The sequence below is a fragment of the Megalobrama amblycephala genome, unplaced genomic scaffold (genome assembly GCF_018812025.1).
Source record: "Megalobrama amblycephala isolate DHTTF-2021 unplaced genomic scaffold, ASM1881202v1 scaffold455, whole genome shotgun sequence".
NCBI lineage: Eukaryota > Metazoa > Chordata > Actinopteri > Cypriniformes > Xenocyprididae > Megalobrama > Megalobrama amblycephala.
This window is the reverse complement of record NW_025953386.1, coordinates 142,092-153,617: the sequence shown is the minus strand read 5'-3', so window position 1 is coordinate 153,617 and position 11,526 is coordinate 142,092. Positions and strand designations below refer to the sequence as shown.

The 11,526-nt window shown below is 34.8% G+C and overlaps 2 long non-coding RNA genes across 2 annotated transcripts; one reads left to right on the top strand and one right to left on the bottom strand.

Annotated features, from left to right (window-relative positions):
* Window positions 1-1,255: 1,255 nt before the first annotated feature.
* On the bottom strand, window positions 1,256-2,727 carry LOC125261660. The gene is made up of 2 exons (XR_007183403.1): window positions 2,397-2,727; window positions 1,256-1,379 (listed from the first exon to the last, which is right to left on the bottom strand). It is a non-coding gene; the product is annotated as an uncharacterized LOC125261660 (long non-coding RNA).
* A 1,582-nt stretch (window positions 2,728-4,309) lies between these two features.
* LOC125261663 lies at window positions 4,310-9,152 on the top strand. Its single transcript, XR_007183404.1, has 4 exons — window positions 4,310-4,653; window positions 4,931-5,312; window positions 6,474-6,602; window positions 8,525-9,152. It is a non-coding gene; the product is annotated as an uncharacterized LOC125261663 (long non-coding RNA).
* The last annotated feature ends 2,374 nt before the right edge of the window (window positions 9,153-11,526 follow it).

Sequence of the window (11,526 nt, the reverse complement as noted above, 5' to 3'; positions counted from 1 at the left end):
GCCTGTCCCTAGCGGCCAGTCGATGAATCGCAGTTTAAGTTACTTCCGTATTGGCTTCACGAGAGAAAGGGGGAGGTTGCCGCTTGGTTTTTTTGAAGCTTTGATTGTGTGTGCAATATAACATGTGTTCATGTTTCGCGTGTAAAAAAACAGTATTTTTCACATAATTTACTTATCTGTATACCGCTGTTTCCACTGTCATAAAAACGGGCTGATGACTTCCTTGTTCTATGAAGTCCCTCCTTCAGAAATACGTAACGAGTTCTGATTGTGCCAGCGGTTCCTGTGTTGTGATTCGACAGCAGCTTAGCGAACCCAGAGCCGTTGAAAAACCAGAGCCATAGAGAGACAGAGTTGCGACAACGGAAGTTCAAAACGCTTGATCGTCACGTGATTCGTGTAGCCTTCAGATAGTTCCAGGAAGTGCTTCGGCGGCAATTCAAATGATAGGGTTAGAGAGACAGAACCGTGATTTTTGGTAATTTGTAGTCAATAAATGCATCGGTTTACAATATTTATGTAATACACCGACATGTGAATGTAGCATGTGTTTGTAGTTACAGCAATGTTGTTTTTAAAAGATAAAAACCTGCTAATATTTGAGGATTAGTGTTGTCAACCAGCGTTGCCTGCCTTGTTAACATATTTCTGGCTAACATTACCTTGTTTAAACCGCGTTGCAGTTGTTTTGAAGTATTTTTATGTTTTTAAACTTGTATGTTAGTTAAGGGCAATCATGTCATGTTCACTATGGTTTTACAGGGACAGGAGACCTGCAGGTGACAGGTTGTCTTAAAAAACCCATTGCAAATAAGTGAAATGTAAAATTTAATTAAGTGAAATTTAATTAATCTTAATGTTAACAATTCTTATGCACCCCATTCACTTATTATATATACATTCATACACAATATATTCAATTCTAAAATAAAACATTATACACACATTGACTTTTGCACTGATTTAGTGCAATGGATTTATACATTTATAATAAACTGCATGTCAAGCATTTCGTCTGTCCTTTCCTACATGTTCTTGTAGTCTCCCTGCTATGGTTTGCAGTGTTGCATGAGGATGATCCAGTCACTCAGAGAAAGCAGTATGAATGCATGGTTTCCCCACTGACACGGAAAGGAGAAAGTTATGTTCTAGTCAGCAGGAACAATCTAAATAGAACTAAAGATTGTGCGCCAAGTTGTGTGTTAATCATATACAGGTGTATCTGCCTTTTTTCACAAAAACCAACACTGGGAACTTTTATGTTTATTAAAGGTTTATTAAAAATAAGGAGCAAGGAAAAGCTTGCAAAATCCAAGGAGCAGAGACTGGCGGTGACAGCATCATTGCATGGAGTCTTCAGGATCTGAATCCCCTTTGTGCTTGTATTGAAAGCAAGATAAAAGGAAACAAAATGGGAGAAATTAAATACAGTAGTAGTATATAATATACAGTTTTGGTATTTAGTATGATTTCCCATTTAGCCTAGTGTAATATATATATATATATATATATATATATATATATATATATATATATATATATATATATATATATTTATTTATTTATTATATTTATTTATTTATTTAGCTGCTTTTAAGCATTGTTTTTTTTAATCTCACTTATAAACTTCCCTCTCCCCATCAATCCAAAAATAGACACATAATAGACAGACAACAGAATCACAATACATTCTCGAATATAAATTCTAAAATAAGGATTTTTTTTCTTTATTACCAGGTGAAAAAAATACTATAGTAATTTATAGTAAATACCATAGTGTTTTTGAACCATACTATAGTAAAGTACTTGAATTAATTTGTTGTGGTAATTCTATAGTTGCTGTGATAATAGAACAACTATAGTAATATAAACAAATTAAGTTACCCAATACTGTACTAAGTTTTCTACAACTTTAGGGTATATTATACTACAATAAAAAACTACAGTAAAACAGTACTGCAGTAAAAAACTAAAGTATACTACAGTATTTATTACAGTTTATCAGTTCACTATATTGCAGTATGCTGTAGCATTCATTAACAACGTGTTGTAAATACTATAATATAGTATACTACAATTTACTATAGTATGGTTCAAAAACACTATACTATTTACTATAGTATTTTTTCACCTGGGTTGTACATTTAATATGGAATAAGGATATTCTCATTTTACCACTTTCACCCACCACAAGCCCCAAAGTTATATTTAACCCGTTTAGAATCCTTTTTCTCTAATTACACAACGATGAATAAATTGTTTTAATCTATTATCTAATCTACTATCCCCTGGAACTATTTATTTAGTGAGCAATATCATCTAGCATACTTTAATACACAAGTTAATTTGATTCAGATGTACTGATACTATAAAATCTTATAATTTAAACGGCTTACCTTTTAAAAGTGCATCACAAACGGTCTGTTCTGCTGTAACTACGGCGCGGCTGCTACTTCCGGGAACTATTGAGAGGCTCCACGAGCCGCCATTGCTGTAAAAAACCGTTCCATTGGAGTCTATGGAGTTGTCGCAACTCTCTCTCTCTCTATGGCCCTAGCTGTGTCTGAAACCGCTCCCTATCCACTATATAGTCCACTATATCGGGTGTCGGCCATTTTGTAGTGGTGTCCGAATTCTGAGTGAACGACTTCATTCCCTACATTCGTTCACTACTTTATACCCACAATTCTCTCTGATTTCGAGTGTAGATTCGATGTACACTTGCTGAAGCACTGTTTCCCAAAATCCAATTTTTTTAACCTTTTCTTTTTTAATTAATCACTACTTGAATAAAACCTACTAAAATGTAGGGGGACATTATTATATAGATGAATTTTAAAAAAATGAAATTATATTAATAAAAAATATTTTCATTATTAAAATATATTATGTAGGCATTAAATCAATTTAATGTGTTTTACTAACAGCAATGTGTTTTAATATTTTGCGGCACTGTTAACTCATTAATCTTTAAAAGATGATAATTTAGTGGATGATTTTAAAAAAATCGTTAATCATAGGTAGCGTATTCAAATCATAACGGTCGCCTGAGGGCGCTCAAAGACCACGTAATCTGTGAGCGTGAGAGTTTCTAACAACTTTATTAAAAAGGATAAATACATGAAATTATGTACACTTGCTAATGTGTTTATTTTTGTTTGCAGTATTTTATAGTATTAAATGATTATGAACACATTAAGCATGACAAAAAATTACATAATCGATTAAACTACAAAGCTGGCACGTATGATTACAAAATAAAGTCATTATGATTGTTATTGTTATTAACATTATTTTATAATGTAAATAACATGTAGGATAAAATAGTTTTAAAGCGTGTCGAGCCGTTTCTGAGATCTCCGACGCACAGTGTATACGTCAGCGTCCGAATTCACTCACTTCATTTCGTTCACTCCATACAGATATAGTGCACTCAAATGCCATACACTATATAGGGATTAGTGAATGAGTGAACGAGTGAGCGGTTTCGGACACAGCTCCTGTGAAAAACAAGCGCTCTTTGATGACATGGCTGATTACGTTTCTGGTGATAATCTGTCAATCATCGCCCTGACAATGTGATTGGTCCGAACAGTTTCTGTTCGGGCATAATTACTCCTCTACCAGACCGAACTTCCCGACCTAAAAATGTTGTGGGCGGGGCTAAGTTCGGCTAGCATCCAGGCTATTGGCATGTACCATGATATTGAACTTTCATCGGCATGATGACAGCTGTTGGTCAAGAAAAATGCAAATAGTTCTTAATTTTAAATAAAGTCCAGCGAACAGATGCATAGTGATGGGCAGATCGAGGCTTCGTGAAACACTGAAACAGTTGAAGCAAATGTGCCGTAATGATTCGAGGTTTCGAAACAATCTGACACCCGTCTCCACGGTGACCCCTAGTGGTCAGAACAGTGGAAATGCAACAAAACTCAGTCCAAACACGCATTAAAAATACACTTTAACAAATGTATTGCAAAAGTTTTATTGAAAGTAAAATCAATAAAATGGAATTAACTAATCATCTAAAGATTAAATATAGAGTGGCTGTATAATATGTGTTCTTTTATCAATTTTAAAGGCTTGTTTCTTTGTTCCATGGCTCAAGCTAAACAGGCCAATAAGAGATTAATAACTACCATTATTAATTTTAATTATTCTAATGTATAATTAAAACATCTACAAATGTATAAAACTGATCGGAGATCAGGTAAAACCATAGGGTAAAGCCCTAGACACTTATAGTTCTCAGTGAATCTGCATGATTCATGGGCTCACTTTTTTTCAACGGCTCTGCCACGGAGGCGTCCAATCCGGCCTGAGGGATGATTCCAACAATAATATAAAATTACAGTTATTTGAGACACAATTTTCTATCACTCGCTTTCATTTCGAGTAAGAGAGTTTTCAAAGTTTTAGTGGGCTATTTCCGGGGTTTTTGTTTGTAATTGTGTAATATCGCGCGCAAATCTAACGTTATTCAGCAACGTCAACGTTAATCGCTTATTATTATTGAAGATGAGTGTCACATAAACTAATAAAATACCTCTGATGGCGTTTACTTTATTTTAACAATACATTTGATGTACGTTCTCTTGTGTAGGAAACAACCGGATCACGAGACACTACTTTTAAAATTTTCTTCTTCAGGTAAGTATTTTTTTTTTAATCTGTAAAGTTGCCATGAGGCTAACATAACCTTGTGAAGTTAGATATTTAAGTGTGTTAAAGTCCTAAAAAGGAATATAATTAATATGAATTCTGCACAAGAAATGTATTGTAAAAGTATTTATTGTATATATAAATTTCTTTATACAAGGATTTCTTTATATAAATATCTTTCATATAAGGGATTTATTTATTTATTTTTATTTTTTGGTAAGTGCATTTGTTAAACAGGGTAGAAAGATATTGCAGTCATCGTTAGAAGTTGACTGGTGATCACCCATCTACAATCCTTCCTGATGAATCACACACCATCCTCAGAGTGTTTCCAAGGCTGCTGGACACTAAAGATCTGGTAAGTATTGGCATCCTTTTTTTTTTTTCAATTAATTAATATCTCTGAACTTAGTATATGATTGTCAGAAATATGAATTAAAGTTTTTGTTTCTGTTGCTGCAGATAGCTCAAAGTTTTAGACTCCTCTTTGGTCCACAAACAGCTTTCGAACTGCTGGAGAAGTGGCCTACATTCTATAAGGAAAAGGTGATCAGAGAAGCAGAGAACCTTGACCTTACTACAGCCTCACAGTTTGCTGAAGTCTGCCAGGAATCAGTACCATGATGAATCTTCAGAGGATCTCCCAGGTATTAATTTCACAGCACTCATGTGACTAAATTACAAAAAAGGGAGGGGGAAAAATCTGTGTATCATTCGTTCACTCATTTTTCTATATAAAATCAAAAAACAAAAAAACAAGATTTTTTATTTTTCTTTTTAAATCCAAAATGAAAAAAAAAAAAAAAACGAAAACGACATGTTTTCCGATTTTCGATTTTGTGCTCAAATTAAAAATGGAAAAAACAGATAACGAGCCCTCAATTTACATTTTGGTTTTCTCATTGGATGCAAGTGGCTTACCGGAAGTGATAGTTACGCGCGCGGGGAAAGCGTCAAAGCGAGTGACATGACCGGACTGAAGTAGTTAACAATACATATACTAAAATACAATAGTTAGAAAAATATGAGACTAAATAGTTAATAAATATAGATGTGCATAAACCTATACAATAAATAAATGCAATGTAAAAGCTAAGGAAACTGAATCATCATATAGAATATATAAAGTTGCTCAAAATATTGGCCATATACAGCGTTAATGCAAAAGCAACTAGTTATTATTATTATTATTATTATAGCTACATGAATTATTGCACTTATTGAAAAGTAAGTCACATTATCTTTATTAATTCATGTAATTAAATAAAATGCATGAATTAATAAAGATATTTCGTTAGGGCAATATATTCATATTGTCCCTTAAAACTGTACTAAAATTTCGTATTTCGCAAGATCAAAAGCTATGGAAGCCCGTTTCCGCCACTAAATAAAAAATAAAAAGAGTAACTGCGACTTTTTATCTCAGAATTCTGACTTTTTTTCTCACAATTGCGAGTTATAAAGTCAGAATTCTGAGATATAAACTCGCAATTGCATGATAGTCATTTCTGACTGAAAAAAAAAAATTCTCAAAGAATTGACTCTATATCACGCATTTGCGAGTTTATATCACAGAATTCTGACTTTATAACTCGTTTTATAACTTTTTTTGTGAGAAAACAAGTCAGAATTCTGAGATAAAAAGTTGCAGTTACTCTTTTTTTTCATTTTGGATTTAAAAAGGAAAATAACTTTTTTTTCTTTTTTCTTTTTTTTTTTTTCTTTTTTTGGTTTTATATAGAAAAATGAGTGAACGCATGATACATGGATTGGAAAAAAAAATCACTTTTTTGTTTTTTTCTTTTTAGAGTGGGACAGTGATATGACATATATTTTCTGCTGCTTCTGCATATCCTGCCACCACAACCTTTTAAAAAAAGAAAAAACTGAAGATCAGCGCAGCTCAGGCCATGGACCATCTAGCTGTATTTCACAAGGTATGTGCCAGGCTACAGTTTGTGATTTTTAGTGGGTAGCACAAACTACATGGTTTCCACGGGGCACTGAAAAGCATTAAAAGTCATTAAATAAATTTCACGAAAAAAAGGGTCAAAAAATGAAAATGTAATTTATTATTCACCCTCATGTCGTTCCACACCCATAAGACCTTCGTTCATTTTCGGAACGCAAACTAAGATATTTTTGATGAAATTCGTTGGCTCAGTGAGGCCTCTATTGAAAGCAAAGCCACCGAACCTCTCAAGATCCATAAAGGTACTAAAAACATATTTAAAACAGTTCATGTGACTACAGTGGTTCAACCTTAATATTATAAAGCGACGAGAATACTTTTTGTGCACCAAAAAAACAAAATAACGTCTGTGACGAGCAAGGTGGGGCATTTTACAAAAGTAAAATGGTGGCAGTTCCTCACCGACGATTGCCGCCCACACAAACATAATAAAACATAACTTCAGACAAGTCCAGACCTAATCCGCTCTCGTCCTTCACTGTCATCGCTCCTCCTTTTTAATGCTTCTGGAGCTCCTCGGTGAGAGATAAGAGACCGGTACAATGCGCAGCTGACGCTCAATATCGCTCACGTCACCGGCCTTGCGTCGTTCCCTCACGGCTCTCGCCCCGCCCTGCTTGTCAAAACACTGCTTCGAAGCTTTTGTTTCAAATCAGTGGTTCGGATCACGTGTCAAACTGCTGAAATCATGTGACTTTGGCGCTCTAAACCACTGATTCGGAAAAAAAGATTTGAAGCAGTGCTTCGAAATCACCCATACGACATGAGGCTGAGTAATGACATTATTTTCATTTTTGGGTGAACTAACCTTTAAATAGAATTCAAAGTCATTACTTTTTTAAATTTTAAATAAGTCTCTTCTGCTCACTAATAGAGCTGTGTATCTTTTGAATTTTATCGATTCTGATTCCGATTCTGCTTATCAATTCCTAGTTTTAATTCCAATAAGATGAAAAAAAAATTCAAAAGTTCATAAAAAATGCTAAGGTCATGTATGGCATTAAAGGGTTAGTTCACCCAAAAATTAAAATAATATCATTAATTACTCACCCTCATGCCGTTCCACACCCGTAAGACCTTCGTTCATCTTCAGAACACAAATCAGATATTTTTGATGAAATCCGATGGCTCAGTGTAGCCTCCATAGGGAGCAATGACATTTCCTCTCTCAAGATCCATTAATGTACTAAAAACATATTTAAATCAGTTCATGTGAGTACAGTGGTTCAATATTAATATTATAAAGCCACAAGAATATTTTTGTTGCGCCAATAAAAACAAAATAACGACTTGTATAGTGATGGCCGATTTCAAAACACTGCTTCAGGAAGCATCGAAACATAATGAATCAGCGTGTCGAATCTGCTGTTCGGAGCGGCACAGTCATGTGATTTCAACTTTTTACATGCGATCCGATTCATGATCCGATACACTGATTCATTATGCTTTGAATCTTCCTGAAGCAGTGTTTTGAAATCGTCCATCACTATATAAGTCGTTATTTTGTTTTTTTGAGGCACCAAAATTATTCTCGTCGCTTTATAATATTAATATTGAACCACTGTACTCACATGAACCAATTTAAATGTTATTAGTTAGTACATTATTAGTACATTAATGGATCTTGAGAGAGGAAATGTCATTGCTGGCTATGCAGGCCTCACGGAGCCATCGGATTTCAACTAAAATATCTTAATTTGTGTTCTGAAGTTTAATGAAGGTCTTATGGGTGTGTAACGACATGAGGGTGAGTAATAAATGACAGACATTTCATTTTTGGGTGAACTAACCCTTTAAAGAGCATTAAATTACTTTTAATGATATTTGCAGAAACCCTGAACTAGTAAGAATAGTATTATGTAAATTGATACGTAATTTTTCCCACAGTGAATCGGCAGCGTAGAAGAACACTTGAAGAAACTGGAGGGACATCGCCAGCCATATCTCCTTGCCTCAGGAACTCACAAGTGGGCCATCAGCAGTTACTACGTTGTGATTGACCCGATGCTCATTCCATGTCAGGGAACCATGTCGTTGACAAGTTTTTGAAGAACTATTTACAGCACACTTCGTTTTCAGTGTAAGCTCTGCTGATGCTCTCAGCAACATGAACACATTCCTCCAGACAACAGTCTACAGTATAGATGTTGACACCACTGAAGAAAGTCCAAAGGTGAAAGAAACTGAGAGCCAAGATCATGAACAGGAACTAAGTGTTCGGTTTGCAGAGTATTCCATAATGCACCTGTCATGTTATGTGAAGCTTTTGATGATACTTGAAGCTCTTCGATTTTTGATTGTTTTATGCTTACAGACTGTTTTATATATATTGTATGGCTGCATCATATAGACTGCAAGCAGCAGGTATGAGCTTTGTTTTATGAAGTTTAATGTTGTACAGGGTATTTTGAGTGCCTGTCCCTGGCTTAAATGAAATGTGAAGCCCTGTTAAAGGAAAAATAATAAAATGTATTCATTGCAGCACTTTGATCTGATTATTGGGATGGTAACACTAATAGATGGTAACTGTTGTAACTATAAATCCTAGGGGTCTATGTAAATACTCAAAACTAAATACAAAATACTGATTTATATTAGCACTTTTGGTGCTTTTAATATATTAAAAGCACCAAAAGTGCTATTATAAATGAGTATTTTGAACACTCATCATTGTTATATTGAAATTACACTGGTGTTGATCTTAAAAAGAGAGTGTTAATTTTTAACACCGTAATTGAGTACTAACACTGGTGTAGTGCAGAAACAACAATAAATAGTGTTGACTAGGTTTAAAATTAACAATAATGAGTGTTGAATTTACACTCAAAGGGTGTCAAAAATTTAACACTTATCAAAAGTGTAAAATTTACCCTCTATAGTGTGGACACATATAGACACTTTGCTGGTGTAAAATTTGACACTGTGGGTGTTCTTTTTACACCAGTGATTTTGCTGTGAAATGATACAGTATGTAAGTGAAATACAAACAGCCAGCACTTTACTACTTAACTGAGAATAGAAAGCAAGTTTTATTCTCTCAATGATGTAAAATTTTCAGCTTTGCATGCTTTTGATCATGTTAATATAGTGAAATGCACTTTCTCATAACTGCATGTTGAATAAATGACATTTGTAGAGCAGTACAATACATCTTGCAATACATCCACAGGAGGCACACTAGTGTGAAAGTAATTATAGAAAATATATATTTGGTATATTCTTCAAACATCATAGTGTTTATGTATGGATCAGTTACTGCTGTGTAAGAACACTGATTATATCTTTAAAAAACGAAAATCTCATTTCAGCTGTGAGTCCTTGTTAATTGTTTCATTAAATGTATTTATCCAGACTCTCAATAGCTTCCTCTTGAGAGTATTTTCTCCATTCATCTGGAATCTCACCACTCTCCTGAAAGGTTTTTTCATAGTACATTTCCAGATCTTCCTGGAATTCACACACAAACCACTTCCAGTACGGCAGCTCAGAGAGATCCGGCGTGATACTCCATGAAGTATATTCAGGACCTCCTTTTCTGTATTCCTTAAAGAGGACTATATCATCTGAGCTATATGAATAGAAAGATCCATCACTGGCTACTTCTGATGTGCAGATGCTGGTACATAGGTTTGTTGTTCCTCTGTGACTAAACCCTTTTACTCCAGCAACACGATGGAAAGGAACACTATGATCTCCAGTATGGCCTTTTATTGTGTTTGTGCAGATGGCTCCACAGAAAGGACACTGAACCCAACAGCACTGACAGAAGTGATTGATCAGAAGCTCATCTGGTCTGTCTGTGTGTTCCAGCTTTACTGGAAAAGTTTCTGTACTGAATTTACAGCGTATGTCAGACATTATTGAAGGAAGTTCTTTCTTTATCACATATTCTAGGAAGCTGACTTTAACATCATCATGATTCACTCCAGTCAGGTCATTTACAGAGAATACCAGAACATCAGAGAGCTGTTGTGTGAAATGAAGCAGCCATGAATCAACATCTCCATTGATCTCTACAGCCTGTCTGTTGTATTCATGTGCTGCGTTTGTGATCTTCTGCTCCAGCAGTTTAATGTTATTTTCCATCTTGGGTCGAACACTATCTTTGAATTGTTCAGTGATGTACTGACTGACTTCATCTCTAATGAAATTCTTGAAGTGTAGTCTGGGATTTTTAATGTAGGTCAAGCACGCTTTGAAATATTTTTTTTCTGCCAGTCTCTTCAGGATGTGTTTCTCCAGTTTTGATCGGTTCCCATTTAGTGACTCACAGTTTGTCTTCATTTCATCTGCTAAATCTCTGGCAGTTTTTTTGTAGACATTCTGCTGAATGGGCTCTTTAAGTTTATTACAAACAAATTCACCAAAAACAGCAGTTGATGTTGCTCCTTGATAATATTTCTGGAAAATGCTGTAGTACTCTTTACTCTTCCTCTCATAATAGAGAACAGGATCATTGGCTTCCCTGAACATTGTGTGTTGGTCAGTGAATGTCTTGTTTGCTTTCTGACATGTGAAAAGTACCAGATCCATGAAGAATTCTCTCTTGAACACATATTTCACTTTTGGCTCTTCCTCATGCTCTGTTATTCTTGCCTTTATGTAATCTACTAGTTGTTGAATGCAGCTGTTGTTGTAGCCCATCTTTGCAATGTTATATGACTGAATCATTTCATCTGTGTGTTCAGAGATGTCTGTGATTAAGAATCTTATCTGGACTTCATCTTCCTCAGATAAAACATGACCAAACATCTCTTTTCTTCGTTTGTAAACATATTTAGGAGCTCCTGTAAATCCACTGGATTTCTTAAACTGTACATATTCTGAATAGCTTGGCAATAAGATCATATCTTTGTGCTCACTGCTCTCCTTCATGCAATCTAAAGGGA